Source organism: Grammomys surdaster, unplaced genomic scaffold, assembly GCF_004785775.1.
Source record: "Grammomys surdaster isolate TR1022 unplaced genomic scaffold, NIH_TR_1.0 367, whole genome shotgun sequence".
Taxonomy (NCBI): domain Eukaryota; kingdom Metazoa; phylum Chordata; class Mammalia; order Rodentia; family Muridae; genus Grammomys; species Grammomys surdaster.
Window position 1 is genome coordinate 3,718,156 of NW_021604786.1, and position 23,709 is coordinate 3,741,864.

General features: G+C 44.1%; 1 protein-coding gene across 1 annotated transcript in view; it reads right to left on the bottom strand.

Moving 5' to 3' along the window:
* The window catches only part of Ank3 (ankyrin 3), a 316,865-nt gene that overhangs the window by 171,691 nt on the left and 121,465 nt on the right, over window positions 1-23,709 (bottom strand). The gene's annotated exons all lie outside the window — the stretch shown is intronic.

Consider the following 23,709-nt stretch of genomic DNA (forward strand, 5'->3'; position numbering starts at 1 on the left):
TCATTGTTCACAAAGATTCAGTGAGGTCACATGTTAACCAGGCTCACCGAAATCATACATGCAGAGTTTGAGAGTCCATGCAATGGCTACCAGGTACTGACCACTTCCTGCTCGTGAGGAGTTAGACTGATCCTTCTTGGCTTGGGTGGTGATGTGGACTCCAGGCCTTGTACTGTGTGAAGCAAGGTGTGACCCCAGTCCCTGACCTCTTAGGATCTCAGTCAGTTTTCACAATGCTATTTACAACCCGCCTTGCAGTCCTTACAAGCAGAAATGGCTGACACAATCAGGATTTAATTTCTTCACATCTTTTATAGTTTTATTTTCTTTTTTAAAAAAAATCTATTTTTGACAATTTCAAGCGCGTGCACACACATAAACATGCACGCACATGCTCGCACACATGAACACACACATACACACATGAACACATATGCACACATGCACACACACATGCATACACACATGAACACACACACACATTTTGATCACATCCATCATTTTTTTCACCCTACTCCTAGTGAACCTTTCTTTCTAACAAGGCCCTCTTCTACTTCCATGTCTTTTTTGGTTACCCCGGTGTTCATTTAGCGTTTCTTGCATGAACTACCGTGGCTGGAGGGTTACTTAAATGACTAACTTTAAACATACAGTTAAAAAAAATAGAGCATCCTATAATAAAAGAATTCTAAACATAAAGTCTGAGGAAAAAAACCTATAGTGAATTTCAGATCTTCCTTATCCAGGTTCAATAACCATCAGCCTTGGAGCTGGGCACAGGCAGAGGCTGCTTTGCATACTCAGGGCCCCGGAGTTCAAGTCACAGCCCCTACCCTACACCAATCAACCTCTGGCTTCTACCACACTGTGTCATCTTGCTGCAAGAACCAAGAGGAGAAAAAGAATCCAATAAATAGCTCAATTCAATCATCTTTAATTGAGAAAGATGGGGGTCTTTCTAAGTAGGGCAGGCTAGGGAGAGAGGCAGGGAGAGGATATATATCTGTAGAGAGAGAGACAGAGAGACAGAGAGAGACAGAGAGAGAGGTGCCGGCAACACCATTATCATAAATGAAGAAGTGGAGATAACACCTCAGTGTCTAAGCATCCACCTGTGCTCAAACTCTTGGGCTCTTTCTGAGCATCTGGGTTCGTCGTGATGCTTCACTTGCTCCCAGATCCTTCACAAGCCTTTCACCCTCCAAAGCTCACCACTCTACCATTTCCTCTATGCGGATTCCTTCACGGAAGAAATTCAATAGTTTACTCTATAAAAATTCCCATTACCTTGATCTGGCTGATTGCATTTTCATGGGAGTGTTGTCTGACATGAACTTTGTCCCATATTGTCAGTAAATTTTTATGCTTGAACTAAAAATTATTTTATTATCTGTCATCTATCTATCTATCTATCTATCTATCTATTTTTTATGTGTATTTGTATGTATGCTTTTGTGAATATAGGCCACATGTGTGAATAGATACACGCCCTTGGAGGCCAGAAGGATGAGTTGGATCCCTGGAGCTGGAGTTACAGGTGGTTGTGAACCTCTCAGTGTGGTGCCAAGAGCTAAACTTGGTCCTTTCCTAGAGCAGCAAGCGCTGTTAACCACTGAGCCATCTCTCCAGTTCCTTGAACTTAAAAAAAAAAAAAGCAAGCAAACAAATCCCCTACAACTATACATTCTCTTACAAATGGGGAAGATTGTAAAATCTCTTTATCTCATTACTTTTGGAAGCCAAAATATAAATTAAGGTTTACTCTCATAAGTGTTAATAATTAAAGAGTAAGAGATTATTTCTATTACTCTTAGATAGCAAAATATAAAACAGTGATTCATTTCTTAAATAAAAGAATAAAACCTGCTTGGGGAAAACCAGCTTACTATAGTGATACTGGCAGAGATTGCTAACAACTAAGGTATTGTGTTACAGGAAGTGTCTAAGTCAAATCTTCCCCTTGGGGCTCCGAGAACTCTGCAGATAAGAGGTGGAAAAAGTTTATGAGCCAGAGGGGATGGAGATAGCCAAGGAAAGAGGGCCTTTTAATAAACAGGGCAGGATCCACTCACGTATGAACTCACAGAGACTGAGGCAGTATGTGCAGGGACTCACGGGTCTGTGGCAGATGGGGTCCTAAGGCTGAGAGAAGAGGACACACACGCCCATCCCTAACCCAGAAGCTACCTTCAATTGATAACCACTGGCAAAGGAAAAATGAGTTTTCTTCAAGGGAGTCTCACAGGGGGAAACAAATCGCTCTCAAGGGTAGGCTGTATGCCCAGTAGTAGACAGCCAACACAGATGAACTCAGTGGGCACTTGGGAGGTTCCTTGTCTCATAATGTCATGTCAGGGCACGGTGGTTATTTTACTTTCTATTATTTTAAACCTCTCAGGTCCTTTGTGTATATATTATGGCTCTCAGTTTTATGAAATTACTGTGTACATGTGTGTGTGAATAAATGTGTGTGTGTGCACATGTATGTGTCTGTATCTATATGTGTTCCTGATTCCTGTGTGTGCACATGTGTGTATCTCTGTATCTGTACATGTTCCTCCTGGCTTTTTTTTTTTGGCTTTAAAAAAAATGTTCTGTTTGTTTGCTTTGCCCCATTCCAGCTTGCTTGTTTTTGTTTTATCTTATTTTATTATTATTCTTTAGATGCTTTTTTTTTTTTTAAAGGAAAGCCAGAAAGAATGTGGATCCGGGTGGGAGGAAAAGTGGGGAGGAGCTTGGAGGAGCTGAGGGAGGGAAAATTATAATTAGAATACACTTTATGAAAAAAATCTATTTTCAATAAAGGGGAAAAAGTGGGTAGAACTGATGCCTATACATGCGTGCGTGCATGAGTGCGTGATGTGTGTACGTGTGTCTGATATCAATCCTGGGGCTTTGTGCATTCTAGGCAAGTAATCTATTACTGATCTACAATCCCAGTCCCCAGGTAAACATTCTGTGCACAGAGCCAGATGGCAGAATCTTGTACGTGGCCGGCCACACTACCCCTGAGGTACTTGCTCACCTCTGCCACCTTAGCACGAAGCAGAACAGCCACGCACAATCCACAAACAAGAATGGCTACTCTGTGGATGGTCATGTGCTGAGCTCTGCTTTAGATCTGCCAGCTTCTGACCAAAGGCTTCAGCTGAGTGGGCCGGGTTGTGAAAACCGGGTGACAAGCTCAGGGTGGGCTTTGCTGGGATTGCGGTGGTGACTTCCGGTTCCTCTGATTTGTAGGCTCTTGAGTCCAGCCAGCAGCATTATGTGAGCCAATCTATTGCTGAGCCAGCAGGGGGAGCACTGAGCTAGGGAGCAACCCAAGAAGCAGTTCAACTAGGCTCACCCACTTCCCTGTGCTATGTTCCTTAGGGAGAGGGATTTCCCAGGGTTAAGGCCTTCATCAACCCTTGTCACACAGGGTGGCAGGGTGACGACCTGCAGTATCTTCTTCTTCTGCTTTCTTCTGTTTCCTGTTCTCTCCCGAAGAGATGAATTAGACAGCCAAAGGGGGCTTGAAGCCTAACACCTTGGACTTCCAGAAAGTATTATAAAAGCAACTGAGGAGAAGGCTCAGGTGGTAACGTGCTTTCTGGTCAAGCTGAGTGCACTGTCACACATGCATAATCCTGGCACTGGGGAGAGGCAGAGGCAGACAGTCCTCTGGGGCTTGCTGGTCAGATGGGCTAGCTGTTTTCCAGTTTTACTGACACCATGACCAAGGCAACTCTCATAAGGACAACATTTAACTGGGGCTGGCTTACAGGTTCAGAGGTTCAGTCCATTATCATCAAGGTAGGAACATTGCAGCATTCAGGCAGGCATGGTGCAGGAGGAGCTGAAAGTTCTACATCTTCATCTGAAGGCTGCTAGTGGAAGACTGACTTCCAGGCAGCTAGGATGAGGGTTTTAAACCCCCTTCCCACAATGACACACCTACTATAACAAGGCTACACCTCCTAATAGTTCGACTCCCTGGGCCAAGCATTTACAAACCATCACACTAGCCTAATTTGCAATTCCCAGGTCTCAGTGAGAGACTCTGCCTCATACAAATAAAACAGTTTCTGTAGGGTGACACTTGAGGTTGACCTCTGGCCTTGATATGCACGGCATGCATACACATTGCATGTGCACATACATGAACATGTAATAAACGAGCACGTGTGCATGCGTGCACACACAAATACAGCCTGCAGATCTGTAGCTCCGTTTTTATCCTGGCAACAATCCAATGGATGGCGCAAATATAACCCCATCTACTAAAATGAGACTTAGAACTGTTCTGCAATTTGCCGATTAAGAAAGAGGTCATTACCCGGGCGGTGGTGGCACACGCCTTTAATCCCAGCACTTGGGAGGCAGAGGCAGGCGGATTTCTGAGTTCGAGGCCAGCCTTGTCTACAGAGTGAGTTCCAGGACAGCCCAGGCTATACAGAGAAACCCTGTCTCAAAAAACCAAAAAAAAAAAAAAAGAAAAGAAAGAAAGAAAGAGGCAGGGTTGTGATTACAACTCCACCTGCAGACCCTCTCGCACTGATATTCTGGGTTCAGAATACCTCTGTCTAAAGGCGCTGCTTCTCAAGTGTTAAATGACCTTCTTAGTGATAGGCCTTGGGTCCCTTGTCATCCATACATCCCATAATAGCTAGTCCTGAGAACTGGGAGGGAATCGAGATGGGCAAGGAGCTCCCATGGAGAAATTGATGGGTATTTGCATATTGACTCTTCGGTTAAGGAGAAAGTCTCCTGCCTTTCCCATGCACAGGGCCAGAACTGTGTTTCTATTGTAAAGCCAGCAGCAGCATAGTGAAAAAGGCAGCTGATGTCAAGAGACTGAAAGCTTTGTTTCTCAGAGCCTGTGCTTCTTCTTACTGGGATTGTGTCAGCTGGTATGAGCTTGTTGGGATTCAGGCTGGCTTGGAGAGCCTTCGATTCTGCAACTGCAGATAGAAGGGAGGTTTGGATGCCATGGTGCAAAGGCCCAAAGTGCGCTAGTCTTGAGGCCAGACATACTCCTTACCAAAGCCTGGACTACCACGGAACTCCCCCCACCCCCGGGCGGAGCCTAGTTTACAGTGACAAGCAGCTGTAGCCAACAGCATGAGAGAATTCTGTTTGACTGCTAGCGTCTCAAGAGAGAGGAGGGGGAGGACTGACCACAAGTGGGGTGTTTTTGAGACTAGGCAAACTCTCCATCAAAAGAATCTGAAGACTAGGTAACTTGAAAGCTCTGCTGGGTCCACCCCAGATGACCAGGTTCTGTCTCTCACATTCACTCTTAACCTCTGTGACATCTCTCTCCAGCCCAGTGTTCAATATTCTTAGCCATCAGGGAAAACTCAAGCTGGCTTTAAGACTCTATCTCATCCCGTTCAGAATGGCCATCTTTTTAAACAAACGGCAGGGTACCCTGGTGCTGGCACGATGTGAGGAAAGAGGAACCGTTATAGACCGCTGGAGGGAGTGTAAGCTTGCCTACCAATTACGGAAATTGGTTTGGACGCTTCTCAAAAATCGGAAACTAGAACTACCAAACGGTCCCGGTGTGCCCGTCAGGATTCAGACCAAAGGACTGAAGTCAACACGCTACAAGATACTTGCATGTCCTGCCTGTAGCTGCACCCACGACAGCCTCATTGTAGAGCCCGCTAGGCGTTCATCAACCGATGGGTAGCTACAGAAAACGGAAGTGCATCTACACAATGGGATTTTTTTTTTGTATGTGTAGTATGTGTTTGTTCATCTCTGGGGATTTGAGAGTGTTTGTGTGCACGTGTGTGTGTTAAAGTACAACACTCAGATGTTGGTCCTATCCTTTCTGCCTCGTTTGAGAAAGCTTTCCCCCACCCCCACCATGTGAGCTCACAGGCTACCTGTGAACTTCTGAGGAGTCTCCCGTTCCTCTCTCCCACCTCCCTGTAGGGATGCACTTAAATGAGAGACTCATATGTTACTGTGTTTGGCTTTTATGTGGACACTGAGGAGCTGAACTTAGCTCTTCTGCTCAGTAACCCATGTCCTCAATCCTTCAATGGAATTTTATACCGACAGTAGAGAAAAATGAAAATGAATGTGACCTCTTAACCAGCAGAAAGACAGACTCAGAGAGACAAATACCTCCTATTTTCTTGTGCTCAGAACGTAAATTTAAAAGTCTGTGTGGGTGAGAGGATACATACGCCTGGACATCACAGACCCAGGAAGGAGACCCTCAAGGGCCAGGGAGGACTTAGTGGATGTGGAAAATTGACATAGGTGTGGCACACGAGCAGAAAGAAGGAAGTGAGGACTGAGAAGAGAGGGAACCAGCCTGAGTGGAGAGGGTACATGGGAGGTGGTGGAGGGGAGCAAATGAAAACAGATATATTTTGTAGAGAACTTAATTAATTAAAAGAGACTGATGGAATTTTAGCCAAGAGATGGACTTCTCAAGAGAGCCTAAGGAAATGCTTGATAATATATACAGAATATATAGTATGTTATATATAATACTACATATTATATAGTATATATCATATATACTATATACCATATTACATATACTATATACTATAAATATTCTATATATAGTACATATGTTCCACATCATAATATAATATGTTCCACACTACTATATAGTATAATATAGTATATATAATATGATGTAGAAAATACATATTATGTACCTACTATATATTACGATGTGGAAAATATTATATATAGAATAGTATGTAGCATATATACATTGTATAATATACTATATATAATATATGGTATATATTATATATATAAATAAAAATATATATAATCTCAGAAATACAGAATTTCTTTGATTAGGCTTATGAGATGTCTTTAGAGCAGGGCAAAGAATCAGGGAGGAAGTTAAAAGGCGTGTCTACTAATAAAACGTTCACATTAAGAAATAAAAAGAGAGCAATACCAGGAGTGGCATCAGAAGATAGTCAGATGCAAGGAATGTGAGAAAACTCACGAGTGAAGAATGGACCCAAAACACTGTAAGACACAAACCACATGCTTTAGCGGCAGAGGGTCGCCAGCTGAACGCCAGCTGAAGATGGAAACAAACTGTGAGTCCCCGGAAGGCAAAAGAGACCACTTACCACTAACAGACCTCGAACAGGGAAACAGATATAGACATTCCCAAGATAGTAAGAGCATGGCTACCACAAAGAAAATTAGACCTACATGAAGAAAGGAGGGACCTCTGGATACGACAGGAATGAAGAGAAATATAAGAAATCAGTCACCACATAAAGTAGAAACATCGAGAACGATGGTGGGTTTCGTGGTGTATACGCGACGGTACACCACAAACTGGTGTGCTCACGGGGAGACCTCGGAGCTCTCCTGTCACGGGACTCTTACGTCCTACATAAGAGGACATTTGAAAGGATACCCAGAGACACATACCACAGGATGATACATGACTCCATAAAACATAAGACACAGGAAGAGCTGGAGACGTCCCTCGACATTTGTATTTGCACATACACGTGTTTTTAAAGGGCTACACACACCACGGGCCAATAGCTCACTTGTCATTCATGGGAGGGCTGTAGACATCTTATGTACCCTCATCTTTTCTAAAAATAACAGCCATGGATGTTGGCACGGGGCACAGTGGGAAAGTGGATGCTTTTCAGTACGACCTGATCTGCATGGCGCCAACACTGCCTGGGTCTCGGCTCACACCATCTGTGTTCGCTACTGTGACAGGCACGTCTCAGCTTTACCTGCTCAGCAACAACCCTGGAATCTGAGCTTTGAGGGAGGCTCCCAGCCAGGATAGCTACTGAAACTACATGTATATTGCTACTTCCCCCTGCCCTTCACCTCGGTAGAATATCTATGTGATTTGTGATGAGAAATCTAGATTAAAATACAGAAAAAAATAAATCTGGAGTGATTTGTCTTTGAGATAGTATTTTACCGCGTAATTGAAGGTCACCTTGAACTCGTCACCTTCCTACCTGCCTCCCAAGTGTCGGGTTTGCAGCGGTGGCCGGCAAAGCTGGCTTGATAGGAATTTTGAACAAACTAAAGCAGATTTTGCTTTAGTATGAATTAGCATATTAATAAAATGTGTTTTTTTTCTCTTTTACTAAAGACTTTTTTTCTCTCTCTCCGTACATTCAAAATGTTACAGAATACATTAGCATTTGACAATGTGGTTTAACAGATAAGGGCATCAGAATTTATTTAGTCTAATGGCCAGGAGAGGAAAAAAAAAATCTCAGGGTGGTTAAGCCTTTTACAGAACTTGGATCTGTCCAAGATCTACAGCTCCCAATTCCCAAGGACCATCCTTCCCATTTCACCAACACCTTTGGGCTTCCTTAAAAGCCATGCTTTCACCTCCAATACCAGCAGTACCTTATTTAACTTTTCCATAATGTTATTGGATGTAATTACTGCTCTACCTGAAAAGTAAAGCATTAATAAGCCTACCCAACAGCTTCCTTTCCCTGTCATTTACTTCTCAATCATTTTTACATATGGTGGCTATACACACACTCACACAAAGTTGAACTCACACACACACATATATATGCTTTATATACAACGAAGAGAATTGGCTATATAAATATTTACATAGGATACTAACAGGATCTGGACAGCCATTTATAATTTTGAGAAAACAAAATTAACAGGATAATGAAGCTTAATTATTTCAAACTTCTGGGCCCGTTATCTGGCCAAATGCCTAACAAAACATGGCTGCTTCCCTGTTGGAAAGGTCTGCCATTGCTCTTACACGGGGCTTGCCGGCTCTTTCCTCAACCGCCTGCCACCTGGACTTTCAGACAGACCTGTGCATCAGCGCCTTCAACCCTAAAAGGCATCAAATTATGAAACTGTGGTTAAGACCCTAACTTTGTAGGACGAATTTTGCCTCCTACTTCTAATGAAGGGGACATCAATCAGGTACAGTGATTACCTCCTGGGCTTTGTACAAGCGTGCTGGATCATTTCCTAGGACGTTTTACGATGACGGTTATTTAAAGTTTTTCTTTTTTTAAAAAAGATTTTGTTTTATTTTCGTTGCACACACGTGTGTCTGTTATCTGTGTCTGGATGTGCTCACGTGAATAAAGGTACTCTCCCAGAGTTCAGAGGCATTGGAACTCCTGGAGAGGAGCAGAAATTCTAGCCAGCTGGTGGTGAGAATTGAACTTGGGTCCTCTGGATGAGCGGCGGTGCTCTTAACTGCTGAGATAGCTGTTCTTTCCAATTCATTATTCTATTTGCTCTTGTGCATTTAGGATATGTGCACGTGGGTGCCTGTGTACCATGGTGCATGTGTGGAGTTGGTTTTTTCTTCCACCTTTACGTAAGTTCCAGGGATCAAAACTCAGGTTGCCAGGTTTCCAAGGCAGTCACCTTTTCCTTCTGAGTCATCTCAGTGCATGACCACTGTTTACATTAAGATGATTACCCAAGCTCCCAGTCCCCTGGAAGAACCTGTACTATGTATTTTGAACTCTAAAACTGTCTTAGAAATAGAAAGAGGATTGTTAGCCATGAGTTTGGGACAGAGAAGGAAGTCTGTGCCGGTTGTAACTTTATAAGTATTCCTTATACATCCCCTTAGAAGCATAGCTCACCAAGCATGAGAACAGGCCCGATACCCAATCTCCTACATGTGCTTTCTTGCTGGATGCTGGAAGGAGTGGGCCATAGCCTGTAATTTTATATGTGCATCCATGTGACAGGCAAATACCTCCCCTACTCGATCACAGGGCAGGCAAGGGATGCAACTGTGGCAGGATACATCTTTAATTCTAGCACCCAGGAGGCAGAGGAACACAGATCTCCACAAACTCAAGAATAGGCTGGTCTTTAGAGTGAGTTCCAGGCCAGAAGATTCACGTAAAAAATGAGGAAGGAAAAATCAAAAACATTCCTTATTTTTTTAGAAGATACTTTCTTTTTTTAGATATATTTATTTATTTTATATACATGAGTACACTGTAGTTGTCCTCAGACACATCAGAAGAGGGCATCGGATCCCATTACAGATGGTTGTGAGCCACCATGTGGTTGCTGGGAATTGAACTCAGGACCTCTGGAAGAGCAGTCAGTGCTCTTAATCACTGAGCCATCTCTCCAGCCCTCATTCCTTCTTTTTATCTCAGTTAACACAAGATGGTCCTAGAAAGAGATATTAAGCTTATCCGTATTTTACAAATGATCTCCAAGTCTCAGTTTGTCACAGTGTACCTGATCCCAGGCTGATATTTCCTTCACTATACTAGTGCGGTGTTTGTGAGAAATAACATACAGTGAGCTTCCAATCTTAGGGAAGTATGGAGAATCTAGAAGAAGGCCACAGTGGCTGTGGACTGGGACTGCTGGACTACCCACGCTCAGTTCTAGAGCTTGCCTGACACTAGTTGCACAATTTAAGGCAAGGTGATTGAATTTCTTGGCATCACATATTTCTTACCTATAAAATCAGGCTACTAACACTCTTGATGAGAACACCAAGAGGCCTGCATAGTCGGTGCAGAGATTAAACACGGAGCTCAGGGGGTAGACAGATGGGTCACTGGGTAAAGGGGCTTGCCGTCAACGCTGATGTCCTGAGTTCAATCCCTGGGACCCACAAGATGGGAGGAGAACATGAATGTTTGCAACTTGTCCTCTGACTTCCACATGTGCCTGCATGGGTGTGAACACACACACACACACACACACACACACACACACACACACAGAGTACATGCATGTGCTCACATGCACACAATTAAATGCAATAAAAGAAATGAAAAGGAATGGAGCCTGACAGTTAAGAAGCACGCAGGTGCTAGGTAGGACACTTTTCATTATTCTATAGATGGTGACCGAAGCTTGTGAGACCATTGCTCCTCTGGAGGCTACTATGGAATAACATTTGGAGAGAAAAACTTCAGGTGATGCAGGCACAAAGTGGCCTGGTGAAATCAGAAGGTTCTAGAAGTGGCAGCTCTCAAGATGAGTGCAGGGGGTATTCAAAGAGAATGTTTAGGGCAGAGAAACCTGGGACCTCAGGCTGGGGGTGCAGCAGATGCCACACCAGAGGGACACATGGTAACTAACAATGCACGTGCCAGTCCTCGGTAGGAAGGGGTGGGCTCCTTCCTACCCGTGGCAGTTAATGCCAGCGATCTGGAATAAACAGTCCCCTCTGTTGAGGAATCTCTAGTCATTTCTCCCCTCTCAGTTTTCCCATACAAACCCAACAGAGGGGCGGGGGCAGTCAAGTTCACTTTTAACTGTCTCCAAGCAAGGTTATTTCTGCTTTTCTCTAGAGCAAGGGCAGGCTGATTCCCTACCTTGCTGTGACAATGCAGGATTTACATCGGATTTAAATTAAATGACGGAGAGCCAACTGGGTGAAGAAAAACTTGTGGGAAGGGCTGCCACTAAGAGAAGGAGTAATGGATGGTGCCATCTTAGCTCTGAGGCCCCGTCCCCTGACTTCATAGCCTGCTGGACTTCTGTGTAGCTAGCATAGTGGGGCGGCTTTCAATATACATTTTCTGTTTTAGCCACTATGTGCACAGTGGGGTAAGCCTTCTGCGACTCACACCGTGGCACAACCTCTCTCCAGAATTCTTTGTATTATCTTGGCAACTGGAACTGTACCTAAGAAGACGTCCGTCATGCGTTCATTCTGCTTCTGTGTCTGTCTGTCCTGGACATTTCACGGACGCGATCGCTCAGCGTTTGCTTTTACTGGGACGGCTCATTTCACCTCAACAGAGTTCCTTTGCGTGGCATCTGGTGTGTAGTATGTTTCTCTTACTTTTCTTGAGGTTGAGTGGTAGTCTAAACGCATGTGTGTGCCGCTCCTCCTGCTGACCCATTGACTTAGCCCTGGACATTGGGGTCTTCAGCTTCTGGGTTTTCCTGAATAATGCTGCTAGGAATCCACGTGGACAATCTCCCTCCACAATGCTTTCTTTTTGTGAGGTTGGGATGGGCATGTACCCAGAAGTGGAATCAATGGTGCCTACAATAATTTTTGCTCTCTCTTTAAAAAAAATATTTATTTATTTATTTATTTATTCATTCATCTATTTATTTATCTGTTTATTTAGTGTATATGAGTGCTCTATCTGCATGTACATCTGTGTGCCAGAGGAGGGCATCAGATCCCATCTGAGACGGTTGTGAGCCACCATGTGGTTGCTGGGAATTGAACTCAGGACTTCTGGAAGAACAGCTAGTGCTCTTAACCACTGAGCCATCTCTCCAGCCCCCTTACAATAATTCTGCTAAGCAAACAAAACACTCAACTCTTTTCATGGGAGCCAGATGATTTTACTTCCCTATCATGTGTGTGAGAGTTCCCTGGTCTCCAAACCCTTGCTAATGCTTACCTTATGCTTCCTGAATAGGCATTCAATGCATGATATCAATTCTTTGTTACTCTTGTCGTTTTAGAGAAGTGGTTCTCGACCTTCCTAAGGCTGTGACCCTTTAATAACAGTTCCTCATGTTGTGATGACCCCCAACCATAAAATTATTTTCATTGCTACGTCATATAATGTTGTTATGGTTACAAATTGTAATGCAAATATCCGATAGGCAGGATATCTGACATGCCACCCCTGTGAAATGATAGTCAGTTGACTGTCTAAGGGGTCATGACTCACAGGTTGAGAACCACTGAGGTAAGAGTGAAGAAGGCTCTCATTCTCTGTAGACCAGGCTGGCTAGGAACTCATGGTGATTTTCCTGTCTCTGCCTTCCAGGTGCTAGGATTACAGTTGGCAGCCATGATCCCCAACTCTACGATTTTTAAATATATCTTTCAAACTTCATTTCAGTTATTCCATAAAAACATGAACAATCGGGGGAGAAGGGCTTATGAACTCATACATCCAGCTAAGAGCTATTGGCAGTTAACAGTTGCCAGGAGAGAGAGGTAGTGTGTCCTACAGGAGTGTGGACTCACAGGTTGCCTGTGTTACAGTGGATGGCCCTCTGGCCGTGCACACACTGGCAGCTGTAACAGGATTCAGTCTGATAACAAACAACCGAAACAACAAAGGAAGACGGGAAATTGGAGCTGGGAATCGGAAGGAAGGTTCTGGGGAAGTTGGAGGGGACGGGGTGAATATGGTCAAAATGCATTGTACCATGTATGAGATTTTCAAGTAATGGGTAAAAGAAACTAACAAAAAGAGAAATGCATGTTTTTAACTTGGAGGTGGGGGAATGAGGTTTGGTGAACACTGAAGAATGAAATCGTCAATTGGGCACTGGAGAGACAGCTCAGCAGTTATGAACAATGCCCACTCTTCCAGAGGACCCAGGTTTGAGTCCCAGTTTCCCCATGGTAGCTCAGAACCATTTGTAACTCCAGTTCCAGAGGAGCTGACTCTCTCTCTGCTGGTTTCCAGAGACACCAGGTGCACAGGTGGTGCCGGGACACACAGGCAGCAAAGCACTCATACATATAAAATAAAATAATTACATTTGAAAAACTTTTTAAAGACACAAAACCGATTTCCTTTCTGTGTATTGAAGAGTGTCATTTCAAAATTTAAGTTGAGTGAGGTTGTCTAGAGATTCTAGATTCCTAGTGATGCTTCCCATAAATAGAGTGGTTTCAATAAATCATTCCAACCAGTTTTCTAAAGTTCCACCACCCAAATTACAAAGCCAAAACATGCAGAGCCATCAGAATGGTACGTCTTCCTTACCACTCAATCAATATTGACATATCTGGAGCTTATTTCCACGTGGTATTTTTTTTCCTTCTATTCCCTCTAGAAATCAATTCTTGCAGATTTTCAGGACCTCAGCTCTTTGGAAATGTAGGTATTCCCCCCCCCCCTTGGGTAATTAGCCTCCATTCTGTCTTCAGATAAATAGGGCACTCGCTAAAGTTTCAGATACATGAAAGGAATGAAAATGGTGCCTTTGAGGCTCCTAAGCAAACAGGGCTAGAGAAAGATGCCTCTGCTAGGGTGCAGAGCCTTTGTCCTAAGGAGCAGATAAGTTCTCCTAAGGACCAAGATGAAGCTACTGCCAAGAACCAGAGCTAGTCCTCAGCTTTCCAGCCCGCTGTGCTGACCTCCTGCTCCTTCAAGCTCAGTGGATGCCCTAGTGCTGATGGTTCAGAACTGAAGCCATGAGACTGGAGGAAGAGCCTGAGACCATCAGTTCCTTGGTGACTTCAACATTTCCCTCTGTAAAAGTAGTTGTTCTTATGGGGTTCGAAGAAAACACTACGTATACATGCCCTTTGTAAGCTTTAAGATGCAATGTAAACCCAGATTTGCTCTTAAAGTGCTAGAAACATCAAGAGAATGATTAAGAGTCAATGTCTTTTTTAAAAAAAAAGATTATTTAAAAAGATTTCTATGGTCCAACTTTGGGCAACTTGTAGACAAAGATTCTCCCAGCTTGACCTTGGTAAATATTTCCTAATCTTGTCTGATCAGAAGAATCATGGGACATGCTTGTTAAAAACGTGGCTGGCCGAGTGCCCACTGCAGACTTCGAGAGTCAGCAAGAGGCTCTCACTAATGAACTATTGGGAAATCTGTTTTCAACCTCAAGACTCATTGGGCCTCACTCTTCGTAGTGAAAGGCTTGCTTTGTACGTCTTGCCAAGAATGTGTGTTCCGTGTCTTGGTTATGAGGTCACCAGATTTCTAGCTATGGAAAGTTCATTCCAAATATCCAAAGCATGATTATGAAAGAATAAAGGATGGATTTAATTCATCCTGTACCTGGATACTCCCAGAGAACAAACTGCCAGCCATCAGGTTTCTCTGGCCCGAAGCCTGCATGAAGTTTTTAGGTAGGCACACATGGGACCTCTGGCGTCAGAATCTTCCAACTTCACTGTTAGCTTGTGTTGATTATATAGTTTGTTTCTTTTGTGGTGTGTGTGTACGTGTGCATGTGTGTGTATATGTGTGGATGTGTGTATATATATGTGTATGTGTGCATGTGTGTATATATGTGCATGTGTATGTGTACAGGTGTGTATGTGTGCATGTATAAATATATGTACATATGTGTGTATATGTACATGTGTATGCATGTATATTTGTGCATAAATGTACATATGTGTGTGCATATGTGTGCATGTGTATGTATTTGTGCATGTGTGTATGTGTGTATATATATATATGTGTGTGCATGTGTGTGTATATGTGTGTACATGTGCATGTGTATGTATACATTTGTGTATGTGTGCATGTATATGTATGTATACATATGTGTGTATATGTACACGTGTGTGCATGTGTGTACATAAATGTACATGTGTGTGCATGTGTGTATATATGTGCATATGTGCGCATGTGTGTATGTGTATATATGTGCATATGCATGTATGTGTGTATGTATCTGTGCATATGCGTGTATGTGTGTATGTGTGTGTATGCAGAAGGCAGAGGTTGACATCAGATAGCTTTCTCAATTGCTCTCCAACTTAATTTTGAGCCAGTGTCTCTCCCTGAATGTATGGCTCCCTGACTCAGCATGGCTGGCCGGTTGGCTCTTGAGCTCCTTCAGTGCTCCCATTTTTCCACTGTCTCCCCCAGCACCAGGGCTGTAGGTAAGTGTTGCCGTGCCTGGCTTTGTATGTGGGTTCTGGGATCCCAGCTCATGTCCTCATGCTGACAGAGCAGGCTCTTTCCTGGCTAAGCCATCTCCCTAGTCCCTACTTTACTGTTTACTCCAGACTCATGAACACACAGTTATTTTCTAGCTCCCTGGTCTAAAATGGAAATCATTGTCACACCCAAGGGCTCACATACAGGTATAAGTGGAGTCCTGTGGGGGACACTCATTACTGCACCGCTTGTTCAACAAGGGAGGAATTCTGCATGCATTTCTTCTACTTCTTTTCAAAGTTCTTATAGCTTCTAGTAAAGTATCACCTCACCAGGCTTTCCACCTATGCTAATCCACACAGCTCTCCTTCCTGAACGTGTCTTCACGGACTCTCTTGCTTCAAAGTGGACCGTGCATGTGCCCAGAGACACTTTCCCCTTGACTCTGAGGTTTGCAACATGCTAACTTCTTCCCTTTATGGGCTTCTCTACCCTTCTACAATCCTCAAGCCAGCAGAAGAAGAGTCTGCCTTCCTTCTGGTTTCTATGGAGATACCAGTAGTCGTAGAGGATGGGATAAGGGTGCAGCTGAGTCACCCAAAAGTGCTATCTGCCGACAGGCAGTGTGGGGAATGTGCTGGGATGTTCGGTGGGAGGTCAGTCCAGGTTGTGGCCGCCCTGTGCAGCTTCTGGAGCTGACTGGTGGGAAGGAAAATGCTAAAGCTCTTTTTTTTTAAGTGCAAATGAGGAAAGCTAAGCTCCGCTAACTCTGGCCTTAATAGAAATTTGATTTGCAGTATTTCAAAATAGGATTTATTCAGGTCACTGAAAAAAAAAAAAAGCTCTTAGTGCACGGATTGAAGTCTAGGGAAGTGAGAGACAGACAGGTGCCTTCAGGTTCCTGTCACTTTTTTTTTGTTTTGTTTGGTCATTATTGGAGTTCTTCCTTCCCTAGGCTATACCATATGACTAATTTATTTTTTATTCAAGATTTTTTTCTTTATCATGTGCATGTCTGTGTGTCCCTGGGTGCCAACGAGGTCAGAAGGGGACATCCTATCCCCTGGTGCCTCAGTTGTGAGCTGCCTCACATGGGCACTGGGAACTAAACTCCAGTTCTCTGCAGGAACAGCAAGTGCTCTGAACTGCAGAGCCATCTCTCCCTATCCCTTAAACATTTCTTAAAGGTTGAATTTGCACTGCTGACCTAAACCACAGCAAACTATCCTGTGGGACATTCTGGACGTGACATTTCTGATTACCAGAAGTGCTCCAGAGACCTGCCACAATGCTACCTATGGGACATGTCCCATACTCTTGAGGGAAGACTGTGTTAAGAGTGAGTCAATGTCCCCTGGTGACAGTGATAGCTACCACCACAAAGATGTCAGGAGTTCCTAATGGTTGGTCTTGGATCACAAGTGAGATGGACATGGATAGTCTTCTTCAGGTGTCAGAATGTCACCATGCATGATGAACTCTTAGTGAACCCACTGTGTGTATGACTGTGCTGTCATTGGTAAGAGTATGGAGGGGTGAATTGCAAGGCCTTGTGGGAATCTAGCAATGTGTCTTCAATATGATTTGCTTTGTCAAGAAAGTCAGACAAGATGGCTGTGCAGTAAGGAAGGGCCTGCGTTTGACAGTCAGCTCCCTACTTGTTCTTTAGAAAAGATGAAGTGTGAAAGGTATGGTGGTATACACCTTTAACCCCAGCACTTGGGAGACAGAGATAGGCAGATCTCTGTGAGTTTGAGGCCAGCCTAATGTATATAGTGAGATCTAGGCCAGCCAGAAGTACAGAGTGAGACTCCGTCTCAAAACAAAAGAAACTAAAACCCCAAAACTTGCAGGTCAAAACTTGCTGGGGAAAGCAGTACATGCCACTAGTTCAACCTCTTGGGAAGCTGAGGCAGGAGAATCACAAGTCTGAGGTCAGCCTGGAATCCATACTGAATCCTTGACTCCAAAAGTAAAAAAGGCTGGGTGATGAAGGGACCCACCCCAGACCATGTCAGTGGCCAGTGCCACAGTGAAGCAAGGTCCCGTGTGTCCCCTTTCTCTGCTTCACACATTACGTGTTACTATGACACTCACCTCTTTGGGTGATGAACAAATGAATCCCACATCACACGGAAAGAGATCAATGTAGCTCATGTGTAAGAGTGGGTCTAGGGCAAACATATTTCTTCAAAGAAAACATGCAAGAGATTCCCCAAGCGGACGGAATTTAGAAAAGCATTGACACGGCAAGCGAATTGTAAGAGTAATCTACACAAGGGTAGATTCCTCTTTACCTTGTAAAGACTCACTTCTTTTGTCCCTTCCAAGATAGAAATGGTACTGTGACCATGGCAACCAAGCTATGGAGGGTGCAGGGACCATGTAAGGCGGCCAAGTTCCTATAACTCATATCCTTTTACCAATATTCTCAAATCCTCGCTTTTATTTTAATGTTGTTTTAAACCTTTGATGTGGGGTAGAGCCTACATTTGGAGATAAAACCAATTTTCAGGACAGCTGTGTCTATAAGGATAAAATGCAAATAAATAGAAGCTATAGGTGCCTCTTTAATTCCTTTTATTTAATTTACAAACAAACTGTAATTTGAGGGAGACACATTTTAAACCTGTGCATGTAAAGACTCTGATCCAGAAACCAAAGTCTAGTGTCATTAATTCTGAACCTGTTTAATAGTCAATAGGGGTTCAGCTACACTCTTTAAAAAAATTTATTTATTTATTTATTTATTTATTTATTTATTTATATGAGTGCTCTATTTGCATGTAAGCCTGCATGACAGAATAGGGCATCAGATCCCATTACAGATGGCTGTGAGCCACCATGTGTTTGCTGGGAATTGAACTCAGGACCTTTGGAGGAGCAGTCAGTGCTCTTAGTCGCTGAGCCATCTTTCCAGCCCCAGCCATACTCTTAATTGGGGCATGCTGATGTCCCTCTACACATACTCAGCCTAGATTGTGCTCTCATATCCAGAGTCTGAGGTCCTGATGCTAACACCCTGAACACCCATGGCTTGGCCATCTACACATGTGAGTTGAAAGATGCTCAAAGTACCACCTCATCCTTCAGCACTCGACATTCACCACTTGGGTTTGAATGGCCTGGGGAATTTTACCAACTCTCAATGGCATCCTTCCTTCCTTGGTATAGCTTGGGCAGGGAGCAGCTTATAAATCTAAACACACATTTCAAGCTGAAATGGGAATTTGGTGAGCTGGAAAAGAGTCAGGCTTGTGAACAAGATCCACCCGTATGTAACAGGCAGGGAATCCCGGAAGTGATGTTGTCATTCCCTTTTGAACTTTGTAAGCATATACTTAGTCTCTCCCAGGGCCAAGTGCTGAGCTGTCAACCCTGTAAACTCCACAGTATGCAAGAAGACACAGATTTGACCTTGAGGAATTAAAAAAAACCTCATGTATGTATAGCAGGGTATGAAGGGAGATGTTGGTGTATTTTATTACATTTCAGCCCTCACATATAATTGAGATATTAAGTGTGAAAGGCTAATGTGAAAGCAGGAATTTATTCCATGCTTAATTAATTATTATTATGCTTTTAAATCACTGTGACCATAGTTCTACCTGAGAGAAAGGGAAGGAAACAGGGAGGCTTCCCAATGTTATTCATACTTAGAGACAGCCCTCCCAGTTGAATGGAATGCTTCCGAGCCTTCTGGTGACTCCATTGGTATGCTGGTATGCCAAGGGTGGCTGGTCGTGGCAGGGAGACAAAGTTCTCTCTGGCCACACAAACACCCTGCCTTGTTGTTTTCAGAACAGTGAGGAATGGTTTTCTGAAACACATGGCTTTTTAATCTTCAAAGAGCCGTAGCTGTAAGAAGCACATTCACTGTGCACAGTGAGGTCTTCCCTGGAAGGCTCAGAGGATGGAGCTCATGTCCAAGTTAACAGCACAGAGGCTGCTGCGGAGAGATGTCTGGGAAGCAGGAAGAAGCTACAGATATCAGTGGTCTCGAAAGCACAGCACAATGTAGATGCCAAACAGAATGTGTGATGCGCCCAAAGCAGGGTTAACAGGATGCTCAAAGACTCATGAAGAGTAGAAACCTGCTAGGCAGGGAGCAAACACCCTTCCCTGAGAGGCAGGTGACATTCAGAGGTCACTGTGCCACCATAGGGAAGGCTGGCCTGGGATGTGGAGAGTAAGAACAAAGTCGAGCTAATCTCTGACAGTCCCAAAGTGTTACATACCAGTGGCATGTGCTAAACAAGCTGCTTGCCATAGGCAAATGGTGAGCACCTGGAATGTTCTAGAAAAGGAGGACATGAAATGTTAAGGGTCTTACTTCTTACCATACAGCCCCGACTGGCCTGGAACTGCTTGTATAGATTGCAGTGGCCTCAAACTTGCAGAGATTTGCCTCTTTAGTGTGCTACCATGCTCAGCCCAGAGGGTATACATTTTAAATTCACTTTCAATTAAAATTAGCCACATTCATGAATGGCTCAGACAGCTCAGGCATGGAGTAAACAGCTCTCACTTCTTGCTTGGGTTCCCAGGGTTCTCAAAGTAATGAAAAGTAGATCACGTGAGCCAGCTATACCAGTGCTGGTATTTACAATCAGGCCTCCAATTCAGAATATCGCAGAGATCCTTGGATACTGATACTTACTGCCAGGATCACAATGTATTATATGTGTGCATAGGTATCTATATGGGTATGAAATTGCCAAAGCATTGAATTAATACAATGTGTAAAGTAGAAGTGTTTACGCCTTTCTATATCCATATTCCATGCATATGTGAGTACGTATAGTAAAGGTTTGAAATCTACATTTGTTATATTGGTTAATCCCTCAGTTCATCAGAGTCACCTGGCAACAAACACTTGCCTTTTCTATTCCATCCTTCTAGAATTAGACCTTTTTTTTTCTGTAAGCCACCGGGAATCTTCTAGAACAAACCTCTAACCCTTTCAGGGGTCAGACTAGGAAACACTAAGCAGGAAGACATATGGATCTCCTTCAGTCAACAGGAGGGACTTGACAAACATCCACTCAGTGTGATTTGGCCTTTCCTTCCCCCAGCCTGTAAGTGGTCCTGCCTGGAATGACAATCAGCAGGGCCTCTGAGGTGTCTCAGTTACAGTCTCGTCCCTAAGAGAGGGAGGATTTGCAATGAGAACAAGGGTCGGGCATCAGTTCAGATGGCGTCAGAGCTGTCTCAGTCCAGGCTGCAGAAAGCTCACATGGTACTGATCGTTGAGCAGTTCTATAGGGGCCTCCGGGATGGTGTGGGTTAGCTGCATAGGTAATACAAGAAGACGCACTGAAAGTGTCAGCCAGGGTACTTTATAAATACAGGGCAAGGCCACAGTGCAAAGAGCAAAACTGCTAGGATGCAAGTCTGGGAAATGTGACAAAGTATGGAGCTGTCCCGCCCTCCGGTGGTCAGAATGGCTTGTGGGGTGGGTCCATTTGCCCCTCCTTGGTCATACTGGTTGGTGTCTGTCCCTCATTGGTTTCAGAGACATGTATACCTGCAGGTGCCATCCTGGTTCCTAGTCATCCTGCTTTTGACTACTTAGTATCCACTTTCTGTGTCCTTCCCCAGGCTAGCACTGCCACTGGCCACGAGCCTACAGCATTGCCACCAGCCACAAGCCTATAGCACTGCCACTAGCCACCAGCCACCAGCCTACAGCACTGCCACTGGCCACCAACCTAAATCTTCAACAGTTCAATCCTCCTTCATACCCAGTCACAATAAGCATACGGAAGCCCCCCCCCCCCAAAAAAAAAAACAAAGGCTGCTTCTGCTACCCTAAATATCTCCTACACCACCATCCGCACCTGGTCCTCAATCTGTGCTTTGTGGTTATAAATTGCAGCTGGTTCTTAGCACATGCAATCCACCAGCCTCCCTTCATCGTTCTGAGCAGCGTGAGTGTGACCCTAATTGCAAAGTTTACCTTGCTTCTTTCCAGAGGGAAACCATGACCAAGTATGCCTTTGAGTATAGGTAGGGAAGAGACCTCTGTACTACCTTAGTGCAAATGGCAGGTTCCTAATGATGGAGTTACTAGGAATTTAGAATGTAAGATGGGCAAGCACCCTCTAAAGAGTCTCCTCTGACACCCTATAGCCAGTCACCCATCACCCAGCGCCAACAAAGAGAAGCAGAGGCTACTGGGAGTCAGCAAGAGGCTCCCATGGGTAATATATAACCCAACTGTACTACACAGCCTTTGCCACACAGTGTCGAGAGGCATCATCAAATGGGACAGGCTAGGGAGGATGAGTTTTAGATCTAGCAAAAAGCAACACGTGTGGTATATTTTATTCCAACACAAGTTGGTATCTTGTTTGACATCACTTTTCGTTGATGCATTGAGGTTAACATGCAGGTCTGAGATTTCCATTGATCTTTAATCAATAAAGGATCATGGCTCATCATGAGCACCGTTGTCATTGGGAAGGAAATGGACACACTTGAGTAGCCTAAGGGAATGTGACAATACTGTAATTCCCCCTTCATTTGCTTAAACATCCTCTCTAATCTTATCCTCTGCCGCAACGGGCACTTTCTCAATGATGGCAGAGGCCACCTTCAAAAACATCCAGACATGCACTTTTCAAATGTCCTAATTAAAAGACCTGTACTGGCTGGTTTTGGGTGTCAACTTGACACAAACTGGAGTTGTCACAGAGAAAAGAGACTCCCTTGAGGAAATGCCTCCATGAGATCCAGCTGTAAGGCATTTTCTCAACTAGTGATCAAGGTGTGGGAGAGTCCTTTGTGGGTGGTGCCATCTCTGGGCTGGTAGTCCTGGGTTCTATAAGAAAGCAAGCTGAGCAAGCCTGGGGAAGCAAGCCAGGAAGTAACATATCTCTATGGACTCTTCATCAGCTCCTGCTTCCTGACCTGCTTGAGTTCTAGTCCTGACTTCCTTCGGTGATGAACAGCAATGTGGAAGTGTAAGCTGAATAAACGCTTTCTGCCCCAACTTGCTTCTTGGTCATGATGTTTGTGGAGGAATACAAACCCCGACTAAGACAAGACCTTAGGTTTTGTCTATGCAGTGAATTATCCAGACAAACCCAGAAGGCCGAATCAGATCTAGACTTTAGTGCTAATGCGGGCTTATGGAAGGGCTCTGAAGTTGTCCTTTCAAGTGCCAAAGGTGGGCCCGGAGCCAAATGGAGGAACTAGCAGAATTCCAAATGAGAAGAAGTCATTCCCTCTAGCCACTCAAACCAACAAAGCTTTTCAATGCATGGATGGCCACAGAGGCAATCTACCGTGGTGTCACTTGAGTGCTCGCTGATTTTTCTCTAGAACTAATGAGCCATAAGAAGACTGGCCAACTGCCTTCAGTCAGATAAGAGAGACGATGTGACTTGGTTCTTTTGAGTCTGAAATCCTGCTTCCTCTTAACCACCAGCTCGAAGATCAGGGCTAAGCCTGCCTTGCCTGAAAAATAGGGATGAACTCAGCTTTTCCTCTGGAGGTAAAATACTTGGCCTAGTTCTACCCACCTTCCAATGATTTCAAAGGCGATTTCACTTCTACTGCTACACAGCTAGTACTGGCCTTACTCACCTCAACCCATCTTTCTAGAAGACGAGCTCATCTCAAAGATAATGTCTTAGATGACATGGTATTTAGATGTCGTGGTGTTCCGATGCGGGGCGGGGGAGGGGCAGGGGGTGCCATGTGGTGGTACTCTCTCCCTAACTTTCTGTGATGTGGTAGTGAATTGATATTTCCTTTCATCATTTTAATGAACTCGCCTTACAAATAGTGAGCTTACAACACACCGAGAATTTCATACATGTATTCAGTGGGTTATGATCATAACCACCCTCCGATTAATCTCTCTAACTTTATTTAGACCCCTCCAATATGTCCCACCACCAGGCAGTTGGCCAGTCTTCTTATGGTTCATTAGTTCTAGAGAAAAATCAGCGAGTACTCAGGTGACACCACGGTAGATTGCCTCTGTGGCCATCCATGCATTGAAAAGCTTTGTTGGTTTGAGTGGCTAGAGGGAATGACTTCTTCTCATTTGGAATTCTGCTAGTTCCTCCATATGTCCCCACCCCCTTTAAAAATATCGCATTGAGTCAAATTAGTGTCACCTTTCACATAGGTC